This window comes from Salvia miltiorrhiza, chromosome 5 (assembly GCF_028751815.1).
Source record: "Salvia miltiorrhiza cultivar Shanhuang (shh) chromosome 5, IMPLAD_Smil_shh, whole genome shotgun sequence".
NCBI classification, from domain to species: domain Eukaryota; kingdom Viridiplantae; phylum Streptophyta; class Magnoliopsida; order Lamiales; family Lamiaceae; genus Salvia; species Salvia miltiorrhiza.
Genome location: NC_080391.1, coordinates 12,401,838 through 12,417,430, shown reverse-complemented (window position 1 = coordinate 12,417,430; position 15,593 = coordinate 12,401,838). Strand labels below are relative to the sequence as shown.

General features: G+C 38.1%; 1 long non-coding RNA gene across 1 annotated transcript; it reads right to left on the bottom strand.

Moving 5' to 3' along the window:
- Positions 1 to 7,913: 7,913 nt before the first annotated feature.
- LOC130986078 (uncharacterized) lies at positions 7,914 to 9,067 on the bottom strand. Its single transcript, XR_009089161.1, has 2 exons — positions 8,787 to 9,067; positions 7,914 to 8,194 (listed from the first exon to the last, which is right to left on the bottom strand). It is a non-coding gene; the product is annotated as an uncharacterized LOC130986078 (long non-coding RNA).
- Between the last annotated feature and the right edge of the window lie 6,526 nt (positions 9,068 to 15,593).

Genomic DNA, 15,593 nt, shown 5'->3' with positions numbered 1-15,593 from the left:
CTCAAAGCTGCGCCCCCTCTCCCATTTCGTCTCTCTATCTATCTCCATTCAATCTCAAAAAGAAATTCGCTCAACTCTCTCTCGGCTCACTCAATCTGCCCGGCTCCCTCTCTTCTCCGGCGAAGCAGCTAACCAGCCGCCGTCCGTCGACTCACCCTTCAACCTTCCTCTCTCTCAAACCTCGGTCACCACCACACGACCTTACTGAACTCGACACCCACACATCTCACGCTGCACCCTCCTCTTCTTCCTTTTTCCCGGCGAAGAGCGCCGGCTTCCCGAGCAGCAGCAACCGCGGAGAACCCACGGCCGCCGCAGTCAGAAACAGCCACCGCCGCCTGACCAAGCTTCCCTGAAACCACCGATTCCCTCCTCCTTCCGACGACAACAGCTCGCTGCCGCCGCCAGTCTCTCTCCCTCTCGACTGCTCTCACGGCCGCTGGAGCTCGCTGGAGCAACGGCGACCACGACAGGCTCCACCTCCGCTGCTACTCCATCGTGCCCGGACCAGACCACCTCTCCCTCACCCCCGACTGATCGGCTACAACAGCGACGAGCCGCTGCTGCGCCTGAACCCTAGCCACCCCTCTTCTCTCTCTCCGGCCGTGGCCGAGCGACAGCGGCGCCGCTGCCGTGCCGTGCCGTGCCTCCGTCCACCTCCCGACTCAACACAACAAGTTCGAACAGAGAAAGTTAAAGCTTCAAGACTTTTTTTTTCTACTCTTCTTTTCATTTTTAAAACAAATCATGCTTTCATTGATGTATATGCACAGATTATGTATACATATCTATTTTCATAGTAAAGTTCATTTTTGGGAGACTCAATGAATGGGTGTATGCTTGTGATTTTTGCTTGGTGAAGTTTGCACAGATAAGGCGAAATGTGTGCTTAAATCATACTGTAAAATGAAATATCAAAGTGAGTTCAAAGCTGAAACCTTGAATGAGAGGGCTGATCGTTTGCTGCTGAATTGTTGAAGGAGATGAGCTTGGAATATATTTTGTATAGACTTATGAATCTGAGTTTCTTTCTTGCGAAGTGATATGTGGTGAGTGATCAATTAATTTGTGCCTAGTGGAAAAAGGCAGAAACTTGGTTGATGTATAGTTGTATTGCAGATGAGGAGTCTGACTGTAAAGGCATGGCTTGAATGCCTGTAAAGCAGGCATGGCTTGAATGCCTGTAAAGGAGTAGGTGTAGTGGGTGTATTGCAGTAGGGAAGTTGGTGATGTGCAGTAGAGGAGTTAGTGATGTTAATCATGGAGGTGGAAAAGGATGTGTAAAGGAAGGTGGCATGGCTGTCATGGAGGAGGTGGAAGAGTAGGTAGATGTGGGAAATTTGGTGGAGAAATTAAATATAATAAAATAAAGTCTTCCGGGTTATACTATGAAAACTGTAATAATTCTTCAGGGTTTGCTGACTAAATGCTCGCAAAAATGCTTTGAATGCTAAATTAAATAAATATGCGACGCACATAAATTTAATAACTAAATTTACAAATGTTTTTGTAATTTATTTTTGTTGGAATTAAAAATAAATTTATTTTCTTTACATCCGGCGTGAATCATCCTGACTTCTAAGTTCAAAATAAATTCTAAATTTATCTCGGGGAAACGGGGTATTACATCCCTCCCTCCTTAAAAAAAATTCCGTCCTCGGAATTGCATATCTGGTATTCTAGCTTGTGATACTAGTCATTCATTTAACACTTCTCTTTTGTGGCCCTTTCCATCCTGTGTTGGTTCCACTACATGACGAGAACAATATCATTGCCTCGTAAAACTTGAATCTTGCGATCAAGTATCTGGACTGATTTCTCTTCACAACTTAGGTCCTGGCTAGGACTACTTTATCTTGCTTAATCACATGCTTTCTTAATTGCGAGATGCTATACGTATTGTATACATCCACAATGCTTGGTGGCAGAGCCAACTTATAGGCTACAAAGACCTAACTTATCTAGGATCTCAAAAGGTCCTATATAACGGGGTCGTGACTTGCCCCTCTTTCCGAAACGTATAACTCCCTTTGAGGGAGAGACTTTGAGGAAAACTCGATCCCCAACATTAAATTCTAATTCCGATCGGCGTTTATTGGCGTAAGACTTTTGTCTATCTTGAGTTTCTTTGATTCTTTGCTTGATGTGGTCGACTTTCTCAATCATCTGTTGGACCAGTTTAGGACCTAACAACATTCTTTCACCCACTTCATCTTAGTAAAGTGGTGAACTACCTTAATTGTTTCCTTCGTCCTAAGTCACCTTCTCAGATTTGACTAGGAAATTCTAACATCAAACTTTTCTCATCATCTTGGTAACTTTCACTTAAAGATTAATGGCACTCCCTTCTGCCATGTAAACTCATTTTCTCATTTCCAAATGATTATTTAATGGGGTTTTATAAGTTTCCATTGTGGTGGCGTTCCAACTTTATTCTTGCTGTAGCTTCTGGCACTTTAGCCAAAGCATTCACTCTCTTAGCTAGAGCCTACTAGCCTTGGGGTTGGGTTATACCTTAAGTTTAGTTCTATTGCTTTCCTTCCATTTTCTTTTTCTTTACCTCCATCTTGAGGTGGTGTACATATCTTGTTTGTGCGTGAACTTTTTCCTTCTCCAATTTGTTGTAGTGACTCGGTGGTGAGAGTCTCGTTCATTGCTTGTTCCTTCATAATATCTCCTTAGTTTACTAGGGAAATTGAAAATCTCATGCCGCGATTCATTTACGAACTCCTTTACGCATTTCTCATTATTCATTTATAAATGACTTAAATAAGCATTTTAAACTCCATTAAAAAGGAATTGATTTAAAACATTTTAATCCTTTTAAAATCCATACTCATAAAGCCTTAACTCATGCTCTATCTCATATTCTATCTCTTTACTCAACTCTATATAAACTCTCCACTCATCTCAAATCCTTAAGTTCAAGGATAGGTTTCAAGAAAATCATGGTACTAAGTCTCGATTTATCTCTCATATAAGGCTCGTCTAATCTCATTCAACACATAGACAACACAATCACATAATGCACATAAGAAAACACAATCAAACATTATCAAAACATGCTCTGTTTTTACACTGACTCAACTTCAAAATCTAACCTGTTCTTACTCCGACACCTCCTGGACTCGAGACTCATACCAAAAGAAATGTCTTCGAGTCTATTTTCATATAAAAAAAAGTAGAGTCAAAAACTCCAAGTATTGTAGGAGATATGACTGTTTTACTACAGTCTACCATATTCGGCAGTTTTGAGCAATCGAAAACTTGGATTTTTGAAAAATAGTAAATGCTGTCAAACTGGGCTCAAATTTTGTGGATATCTAGCTAACACAATAAGGTTAATACCATAAAATTTTGGAAAGCTAGATCACACAGGAAGCTACTGAAATGAATGACTCTTTCCCCTGCTCTCTGAAACTCTCGGTAGTAATGTGCAGTTTCGGTTTTGTATTTTATAAAAATAGTAAACGAAGTCCAAATGACTTGAAATTTTACCGATGTTCTCAAGACTCATGTAGAGATTTGGTATAAAATTTTCAAAGCTTTTTGACATTGAAAAAAAAAAACCGTCGATCACAGTAGGTCAGTAGGCCTACGAAATTCACCAAAATCTCATCTCAAACTCTTAAAATACTCAACTCAACATTCCTTCAAGGAAACTCATCAAAGCTCATTTTAAACACATATAACACTCACAAACATTCAAGCACATTATAATGCTCATCATACTCAAATCTTGACTCTCTTCTTACATCATAACCTCAAATCTCTAGTAAAACGTTTCAATGAACGCATCATTAAAATTCTCTTTTCATTTTCATGTACAAAATTACTCAATTATTCAACACGATCTCATTCATCATATAAATCATTATACACATATAGATTCCCTTTTATCATGTACTAAACTCTAATGAAACTTCATGTATCATTATAAAACTCTTAAAAAAAACATGACAACTTTTACATAATGGTCATAAAGCAATTAAACCTCATTTTATCAATCATCGACTTCTCAAAATATGAAAACTCAAAAACTCATATAAACTAAACTAAGTCAAAAATTTTCTTAGCCAACAAAAGACTTACTCAAACATAATTATACACTAATATCATGCTCAAATACATATATCTTAAGCCAAAATCACTTTAATAACACATAGGCAAAAAGTCCTAATTTTTATTAAACTAAACTCTTTTGAAAATATCACTAATCATGTATAACCTATTGATCAAATCATAGATCTAACATCCTAGGTTACCAATTAGCACAAATCAACATCATAAAACAAGATCACATATAGATACACATGTATGTCATCTTCTTCCTCAAACTAACACTTTTCATTTTTCATTTCTCAACCTCAAACTTCAATCTCATCCATCATTAATCATCTAGATCATCTCATAAACTCAAATCCATCATCAATACATCAATTGATTCATAGGATCTCAACATCCCAATTTTAGGTAAACTAACCTAATAGAAAAATCTATATCTCATGGCTAATCATCAAGATATTCATATATATTAACTCAATAATCATCAATCATCATATAAATCATCGACTCACAATTTCCCAATTTTTTTTGTAAACTAAACTCAATCGACTTTCACATCTCAAAGCACATACTTTCACAACACACATCAATCATCAACAAACACCACATAGGTCTCATTTTTTTTTTTCCCCCAAATCAAGGAAAGAAAAAGAAATTTTTTGAAGGGTAAAGACCCATTTTTTTTGAAAATTTTAAGAACAAGGGAGAGGTGATTTTCTTTCTTCATACAACATCATTCAAGCAAGATTTATGGAATACATGACCACTTACCCAAATTTCTCACCAAAACTCACATTTTCTCACTCTAGCTTGGAAGCCTTTCTTCAATGATTCTCTTGAATATAAGTAGCTAGGATGTGTTTATGGAAGATTTTAGAGTGGATTGAGGTGTTTTGTAAAATTTTTTTGGAAGCTCCGAAGGTCTCTTCAATGGAGGAAAATGGAGGAAAGTGATAGAAAGAGGGAGAGAGGTGTTGGTCGAAAATGATGAGTGAGTAGTGAGAGAGGATTTTGCAAGATTGTAAATGATCTTGTGATCTTTAAAGAGGATTTTGTAATCTTAAGGAAGTATTGGCAATTAATGCCTTGATCTCTCTTTCTCTAATCTCTACACTATCTCTCTAATCTCTACACTCTCTTCAATAATCTCTACACTTGGCAAATTGTGGTATTTAGTCACATGGTAGGGAAATTAAAGTAATAGTGTGAGAAGGGTGATCAAAAAATAAATCACAAAAACTATGGAAATGTACTAATTAATAAAATACCAATACATAATTATTCATGTGACCACATAAAATAATTATAGCACTAATATTAGTGCACTCACTCAATTATAATGTTCCTCTTATAGGAAAAATAAGTTTAAAACAAAATATATGCTTGGAAATATTTTCATTAACCGGCATTCTTTGATTTCTCGGTGAAAATAAACTACACTTGCTTTAGAAACTTAATTAAAATTCCAAGTGCTAATATCCTCAAATAAAAATCATAATAACTTGCTCACAATGACATACGTAACAAAACTCACATAATCAATCAGTCACGTAATTTCACATAATATCACGTCAAAGCAGTCGGCAAACACAGACAAACTAGACGTCTCTCCGACCGATTTTTTTTTTTTTTATCAAGGTTTTTCACTCTTTCTTTCTCGACTCTATTTCCAACTCATTATTCCTATTTTCTTAATAGGACAGTCAATCTCTCTGACATCTCAGTATTCTCAATAGTGTTAAGACACTATCTCACAACATAGGGAAAAGTACGGGGTGTTACATGTACTATCAAATTTAGATAAAATTCATGACTTCATGCATAATTTAAAATTCATGTGGCTCATATAAATACACTTAACTCACCAATTAAAACTTATGCACCACATTTATAAAAATTTTCCTTTAACTAAGCACATTAAAACACATATATAATGATTAAATCACATCAGATAAATCAAACCAGTTTTTATTATAAATGGATGCCGAATCCCAATTATTAATAATTAAGCCCTTAATCAGGGATTAAAAGTCGGGGTATGACATACTATCCACTTTAAAAGAAGTTTCGTCACGAAATTTGTACCACAGGAAATAATTCTGGGTATTTTTCCTTCATGCTAAACTCGAGTTCTCACGTCGCCTCTTCTTGATCATGGTGCTTCCAAAGAACTATTACTAAAGGTATCGACTTATTCCTTAGTACTTTAACTTTTCGATCTAGAATAGATTCGGGTCTCTCCTCATATCAATTGGATTCCTAATTCCAATTTATATACATGAGATTTACTTGAGAATAAGTTCCCCGTCCTTTTGCGGCGGTTCATTACTCCTACCTCATTCCTAGGGCTCATTTACGGAGTATCCTATTTTCCAAAGACCAAAATGGTCATCAACCCATTTCTTGTTACCTACACATGTACAACACTTTCCTATGAATCTATCTTAAAACTATCATAGACCAATTAACTTAAGTCCTCGTACTCGAACACTATATTACGGTCTTAGCTTGAACTCTGAATTTCTATCATAATGAGTGGTCGATATCATTTATAGGACAAAGACTAATAATCTCAACTAATTACAATGAGACACAATTATACGAAGCCATAATTTGGGTAGTATACTACATCGGTAGACTAACACTTCTTGGTCTTATCAAACAAGGGGATCTATTATGACAACTCACGAGTTGCAAGGCTCAAACTCAACACAACATCAATACAAGGTGTTGTAGAAATTGTTCAAGAGAATCAAAAGATTGACCAGAGGGTATGAAATGATTAACTACAAGGTCGAACAAAATGACCTCGAGTAAGAGCCCATCTGGCTTTTCAATCGAAAGTTGAAACACATGGGTTTTCAACCCAAAAGACGTCTACTGAGATTTGGATCATGTGGACTGGCCAGGTCCAACATCATCACCTCCCAGTCACACGGGAAACATCGTCCCGAACTTGAAGAGCCATGAACATATTATACATAACAAAACATAAGCTCATTATGACAACTAAACTTATCTTAAGGTTCTCTATCCTATTGATCTCAAACCCCAAACCTCTCTTAAGACATATACACACAGACATACGTACACAGGCAAAACACACTATTCTTAAAATCTGTCCTGTAGCAAAAGTCGATTTGATATTCCGTCGCACTTGAACATTTGAACGTAGAGACTATGGTTCAACCTTTGATGCAACGTTTACCTTGAATTCGTCTCGTATTTTCATTCTGTGCTTTTCCTTTACCTCGTACATATCTTTTCATTCCTCTTTGTAGTTCAAAAGAACCATCATTTTCTTAAGGGAGCTGAGACGTTCTAAGTTCTCTTTCATTCTTCTACATCATCACCTTGAGAATCTAGATTGTAGAGATATCCTACTAATCTAGTAGTCTATGTTCTTTTAAAATTGTGATCATGCAACTTATAGCAATCTATGTTCTCCGGGAAAACATATGTCAATTTTTCTATCATTCGTCTGATCATAACATCATAGATTGCGAAAATATGCCATGAAAGGCAAAACATTCAACATTTCATCATAACCTGCTCTTCACATAAACATATTCATGAAGCATTTTAGAACATTAACATCTTTAAAACGTTGAAACTGCAGTTACCTTCTTTCCTTGATTGAGCACGATGCAATGGAGTGTTGAGCGGTGCCATATGAACCCGTGTAAGTCTAAAGAATCAAACTAGACTCGACTCTTTAGAATAAGGTTTCTAGGGCCAGAGCGAACGAACCGCTCTGATACCACTCTGTCACAGCCCACTATCCCAATGACGGGTTAACCGGGGTTATGACTTTGGGTGAACAATAAGAAATGGAAATGGACAATTACTTAACATTAAAGTATATGGAAATGTCACTCATAGATAAAATGCTAGGATCATATATGATTATTTGGATACTTATAAAACATACACATAAATGAGAACTGATTAAGGTGGGTTACCCAATAACACGTGTCACAATTTCATAACATAAAGTTATCCTAATCAAAGTGTTTTGCAGCGGAAAACGTGTGAGATATACATATGAAGATGTATACTCAAGGTTACATTTCTTGAAATGTCAAAGGAACACCCGCTCAACATCATTCCATTCCATCAGCTGCTCAACCTGCACATTTAGAAATACATGCAGGGCTGAGTATAAAAATACTCAGTGGGCATAGCCAAAAATACAACATGCATACATATATAAATTGAACTGCCATAACAGTAACACACAGGGGTTTTCTTAAATGACCTGTGCTTACTAAAATATTTCTTTCATTTTCATAAAGTCGATCGGCCGATCATTTTCCTTCATATGATCCATATCTGTTCCTTTCTGTCACGCGCCGGGAAGGAGGCCTCCTTACCACGGACGCCAAGACCGGTCGCAAGCGACTCGCGGTCTCCATAAGTGTACACGTTAACCCTAGCTAGCGACCTTTGTCTAGCATAGGATCCCAATTGGATTTCCTTTAAAGTTGGCGAACCAACACAGATAGGATACATATAAAAACATAAACATTTTTGGCAGTCAATCATTTCATAAACTTTTCATTTCATAAACATTTTCATTTTCATTTCATAAGAGTCATTTATCATTTGGGCATAATAATAAACTGAAATTAACAGTTAAAATCATCTCATGCATATATTCGTATAAGAGGCCTACGACACGCAGGGGATCTCTATATACGTATAGTAAAAGTAATGCCCACCTGGATAGGCAAAGCCTGAAGATCATAATCACATAACCTGTCTTGGGAAAACAGTGCTAATCCCCTTGGTCCACAAAGCCTACAAGAAATTCTATTCTTAATAGGTCTCCTTGAATCTAATCTTAAGTCATGGTGTAGTGCTTAACATTCTATGATTCACTTAGCCGGGTTTTTAATGAATAAATAATTAAAAACATTTCTCTTGAGTTAAGAACACCAACAATATTCTTACTCATCTTTCTTTAATAATTGGAATTATAAATAAAACCAATTAAATCATAAATACTTTTATTGCAAAATATAATGCAATTTCATGTCATGCTTAGCATATAATAAGTAATTACTTATAATATGCACATAATAATAATTTATTATTATTATGAAAACTAGTCTTTGAAAATAATTAATTAAACTAATTAATAGTTCAATTAATTAAAATAGGGAAACCATTTAAATAGATGAAATAGAGCCCATGCTTAAATAAATAATAGCCCTTATAAATTTAAAAGATGAGGCCCAACTCAATAAAATAGACATGGTCCTATTAAAATAAAAACAAGCCCAAACATTTATTAAAATCGGCCCAAATAATTTAACTCGGCCCAAAATAGGAGCCCAAAACCCCAAGCCCAAACCTAGCCTAACTCTCACCCTTTCCTCCCTCAAAGCTGCGCCCCCTCTCCCATTTCGTCTCTCTATCTATCTCCATTCAATCTCAAAAAGAAATTCGCTCAACTCTCTCTCGGCTCACTCAATCTGCCCGGCTCCCTCTCTTCTCCGGCGAAGCAGCTAACCAGCCGCCGTCCGTCGACTCACCCTTCAACCTTCCTCTCTCTCAAACCTCGGTCACCACCACACGACCTTACTGAACTCGACACCCACACATCTCACGCTGCACCCTCCTCTTCTTCCTTTTTCCCGGCGAAGAGCGCCGGCTTCCCGAGCAGCAGCAACCGCGGAGAACCCACGGCCGCCGCAGTCAGAAACAGCCACCGCCGCCTGACCAAGCTTCCCTGAAACCACCGATTCCCTCCTCCTTCCGACGACAACAGCTCGCTGCCGCCGCCAGTCTCTCTCCCTCTCGACTGCTCTCACGGCCGCTGGAGCTCGCTGGAGCAACGGCGACCACGACAGGCTCCACCTCCGCTGCTACTCCATCGTGCCCGGACCAGACCACCTCTCCCTCACCCCCGACTGATCGGCTACAACAGCGACGAGCCGCTGCTGCGCCTGAACCCTAGCCACCCCTCTTCTCTCTCTCCGGCCGTGGCCGAGCGACAGCGGCGCCGCTGCCGTGCCGTGCCGTGCCTCCGTCCACCTCCCGACTCAACACAACAAGTTCGAACAGAGAAAGTTAAAGCTTCAAGACTTTTTTTTTCTACTCTTCTTTTCATTTTTAAAACAAATCATGCTTTCATTGATGTATATGCACAGATTATGTATACATATCTATTTTCATAGTAAAGTTCATTTTTGGGAGACTCAATGAATGGGTGTATGCTTGTGATTTTTGCTTGGTGAAGTTTGCACAGATAAGGCGAAATGTGTGCTTAAATCATACTGTAAAATGAAATATCAAAGTGAGTTCAAAGCTGAAACCTTGAATGAGAGGGCTGATCGTTTGCTGCTGAATTGTTGAAGGAGATGAGCTTGGAATATATTTTGTATAGACTTATGAATCTGAGTTTCTTTCTTGCGAAGTGATATGTGGTGAGTGATCAATTAATTTGTGCCTAGTGGAAAAAGGCAGAAACTTGGTTGATGTATAGTTGTATTGCAGATGAGGAGTCTGACTGTAAAGGCATGGCTTGAATGCCTGTAAAGCAGGCATGGCTTGAATGCCTGTAAAGGAGTAGGTGTAGTGGGTGTATTGCAGTAGGGAAGTTGGTGATGTGCAGTAGAGGAGTTAGTGATGTTAATCATGGAGGTGGAAAAGGATGTGTAAAGGAAGGTGGCATGGCTGTCATGGAGGAGGTGGAAGAGTAGGTAGATGTGGGAAATTTGGTGGAGAAATTAAATATAATAAAATAAAGTCTTCCGGGTTATACTATGAAAACTGTAATAATTCTTCAGGGTTTGCTGACTAAATGCTCGCAAAAATGCTTTGAATGCTAAATTAAATAAATATGCGACGCACATAAATTTAATAACTAAATTTACAAATGTTTTTGTAATTTATTTTTGTTGGAATTAAAAATAAATTTATTTTCTTTACATCCGGCGTGAATCATCCTGACTTCTAAGTTCAAAATAAATTCTAAATTTATCTCGGGGAAACGGGGTATTACATCCCTCCCTCCTTAAAAAAAATTCCGTCCTCGGAATTGCATATCTGGTATTCTAGCTTGTGATACTAGTCATTCATTTAACACTTCTCTTTTGTGGCCCTTTCCATCCTGTGTTGGTTCCACTACATGACGAGAACAATATCATTGCCTCGTAAAACTTGAATCTTGCGATCAAGTATCTGGACTGATTTCTCTTCACAACTTAGGTCCTGGCTAGGACTACTTTATCTTGCTTAATCACATGCTTTCTTAATTGCGAGATGCTATACGTATTGTATACATCCACAATGCTTGGTGGCAGAGCCAACTTATAGGCTACAAAGACCTAACTTATCTAGGATCTCAAAAGGTCCTATATAACGGGGTCGTGACTTGCCCCTCTTTCCGAAACGTATAACTCCCTTTGAGGGAGAGACTTTGAGGAAAACTCGATCCCCAACATTAAATTCTAATTCCGATCGGCGTTTATTGGCGTAAGACTTTTGTCTATCTTGAGTTTCTTTGATTCTTTGCTTGATGTGGTCGACTTTCTCAATCATCTGTTGGACCAGTTTAGGACCTAACAACATTCTTTCACCCACTTCATCTTAGTAAAGTGGTGAACTACCTTAATTGTTTCCTTCGTCCTAAGTCACCTTCTCAGATTTGACTAGGAAATTCTAACATCAAACTTTTCTCATCATCTTGGTAACTTTCACTTAAAGATTAATGGCACTCCCTTCTGCCATGTAAACTCATTTTCTCATTTCCAAATGATTATTTAATGGGGTTTTATAAGTTTCCATTGTGGTGGCGTTCCAACTTTATTCTTGCTGTAGCTTCTGGCACTTTAGCCAAAGCATTCACTCTCTTAGCTAGAGCCTACTAGCCTTGGGGTTGGGTTATACCTTAAGTTTAGTTCTATTGCTTTCCTTCCATTTTCTTTTTCTTTACCTCCATCTTGAGGTGGTGTACATATCTTGTTTGTGCGTGAACTTTTTCCTTCTCCAATTTGTTGTAGTGACTCGGTGGTGAGAGTCTCGTTCATTGCTTGTTCCTTCATAATATCTCCTTAGTTTACTAGGGAAATTGAAAATCTCATGCCGCGATTCATTTACGAACTCCTTTACGCATTTCTCATTATTCATTTATAAATGACTTAAATAAGCATTTTAAACTCCATTAAAAAGGAATTGATTTAAAACATTTTAATCCTTTTAAAATCCATACTCATAAAGCCTTAACTCATGCTCTATCTCATATTCTATCTCTTTACTCAACTCTATATAAACTCTCCACTCATCTCAAATCCTTAAGTTCAAGGATAGGTTTCAAGAAAATCATGGTACTAAGTCTCGATTTATCTCTCATATAAGGCTCGTCTAATCTCATTCAACACATAGACAACACAATCACATAATGCACATAAGAAAACACAATCAAACATTATCAAAACATGCTCTGTTTTTACACTGACTCAACTTCAAAATCTAACCTGTTCTTACTCCGACACCTCCTGGACTCGAGACTCATACCAAAAGAAATGTCTTCGACGCACATAAATTTAATAACTAAATTTACAAATGTTTTTGTAATTTATTTTTGTTGGAATTAAAAATAAATTTATTTTCTTTACATCCGGCGTGAATCATCCTGACTTCTAAGTTCAAAATAAATTCTAAATTTATCTCGGGGAAACGGGGTATTACAGCAGCGAAGTCAACTCGTCAGAGCAGCGGAACCAATCTCCAGAGCAGAGAAACCAATAGCCAGAGAAGTCGATAGTCAGAGCAGAGGAATCACTAGTCAGAGGGGAGAAAAGCCAGAGCAGAGAAATCAAGAAGCCAGAGGAACCGAATGCCAGAGCAGAGAAATCAAGAAGCCAGAGAAACCGGGAGTCAGAGCGGACAAGTGCGCCAGAGCGGAAGCCGTTTCTCTGGCGAGAGTCGCGAATTCGGCCAGAATGGAGATGACTTGCAGCGCGCGTCACAGCTGGAGAGTTGCCTTATCTTGCACGATTCTATTGCCTTTAGAATTCTACTTCGCATGGCAACTTCCATGGTGATCTAGAGGGATTTGAAGTCTATAAATAGGGCCATACTTTTCATTGTAAAAATATCCATTGCCCTAGTTTTAGGCGCCATCTTTGAGATCTGTTGGCATCCGAAGCTTAGGAATTTAATTGATTTCATAGTGTCGATTTTTAATTAGGTTTCAATTTAGTTTTGTTTAGCTTTTATTCTTGGATTGTGATTGCGTGACACAATTACACTTTCAAGACGTTTACGGTATTTCGTAATTCAATTCAATTTATTTCGTTTAATCATGTTTACGTTTTTCATTCATGTTCATGCTTTCTTTTTAATTATGCAATTTAAATTATGCACTTTAGTTTCACGCCTAGATTAGTTAGTTTTTAATTTACAAGTCTTTAAATTATTAAGTTGCTTTACTTTAATCGTTTAAATCATGCCTAGGATTTATAGTTTCTTTATGCTTACGTTTTCAGCCTTGTTCTTTGCATGCCTAGTTAATTTTCTAGTTTAAATTCAAGTTAAGTTTAATTTCGAGTTCAAGTTTACTCTGCACGTTTAAGTTTAAGTTACGTTTTTAAATCCAACTCTTTACTGCTTTCTTTTATTGTTTTTTCCTACGATACTACTAAAAGCCCTTAAAGACTTTCCTTGAGAGATGACACTGGGTCAACTTACCATCACTAGGATGTCCTTGTTCTATTGCAAGTCAACTTAGAGGTGTTTCTAGTTGAGTCAATCGGCCTTATCAACCCAGAAGAGTGATGCTGTGTTTGAAGATTTTCTCAAACAGTCATGCTGACTGGTGGTCAACCAACTGCTGTTCTACGACCGCTGACGTGGAAAGCAATGAAGACAAGCCCTCATCTGAAAGAAACTCATCCTGATAAGTCAACCAGGATCAAGTGGTATCGACTGACTACAATGATCAGTCGATCAGTAAGTATTTCTCAGCTTACTATTTAAAATCAGTTATTTCAGTTCAGAGTCTTTTTGCTTGAGTTCAAAATCTTTCTCTGACTGATCAGTTTCTTTCAAAACCTTTAACTGATTGTTGGAAAATGAAATCTCCGAGAAGGACAAGTTCTTTTTAAAAGGGAAATTCGTATCTGATTTAACTTGTCCTGATCTTTTCTAAAAATCTTTCCAACCTGTTGCCTCTGTGATCAAATTTCTTGAGAATCTCATTGACATGACATAATGCAATGATATTTCTCACCTTTTGAAGCTTCCGTCCCCTGCAGTGACGGCAGAAGTGAATTTTTACTTCAAAAATATTTTAGGCACAAGTTTTCGAAAAACTTTTCATCTTCTTACTTGGTAAAATTTGTGTATTTGTACCTTGATGTCTTCACTTATTTTTTGCATCAACTAACAACTCTCCACAACCTTCACTGTGAGAAAAATTTCCAATCTTTCCAAAGTTGCAGAAAGATTTTGTTCTGACAAAAGGAGAAATCAATGACTGCAAAGTCATGGAGTGGGAGAATGACGCTCACATACTTGGTCTTCGCCGGACCCTTCCACTGGATCTCAACGTCTCTCCGACGTCAAAGCTTGCTCTGTTCTCACTTGTATCCAGCGACGCGAGAGTCTTCCATCCTCATGCTCGGCCCATATGGTTTGAAGTTCCTGTCTCAAGAAGACGGACTTCACCTGGTTCTCAGGAAAGCTCCTCACATTTTTGTGATGCTTCCATATGGAGCAACAACAATGAGCAGGAGCTCGTTGTCAGCCGGCGCAACCTACTGCACAAGGTCTTCTCTTCATGGGCCTGGTGCTGGGTCATCGATAGTGGTTGTCCTCACGACTGTCACTGATTCGATTTTCCTTTCCCACACACTTCTCTCTACTGCCCTCTCTCTTCTCCAAAAACCTCTCATCAGCCCTCTTCGGTTTGCATGATAGCCGCTCTCTTCTCTTCCCATTCTGGAGAGCCATGCAAATCCACCCCTGCCCCTTTCTCCGTCTCCTCCATTCCCTTACCTTCTTCTCCATGTTTCACTTTATTTTTCTAAACCTTCGCGTTCTCCACCTCCATCTTACCCTAGGCATCTTTCTCTGGACCATCCTGCGATTCTGTTTCCTCGCACTGTCTTAGCTTCATCCTTCAGTCAATTCTACCTTTTTGATGTTGCCAAAAAGGGGGAAAAGTCAAAAGACTGAAGCCGATTAAGCAAAATGATCATCACGATGATCATGAGGAAGATTAGTAAGGGAGACCTCAAGACAACGGAAAACAAGTGTGAATGGAACAAGCTTAGGAACATGAAGACAGAAGATGAAGATCAAGAAGTTCAAGGCGCAGCCATGCAGACTGCTGGAGTCCATGGGTTTTCCATGTGTTTTTGTTTTTCTTTTTTACTCCAATGTAAGTCTTGCTCTGTACCTCGACTGATGTCTCATCAGTCTTACTTTTAATGAAAATAACTTCTTTTGATCTCAACCTGAAGACAATGACTCTTTGTCCAGGCTCTGATTAATGTTTTTCTGTTTTCTCCTCGTTC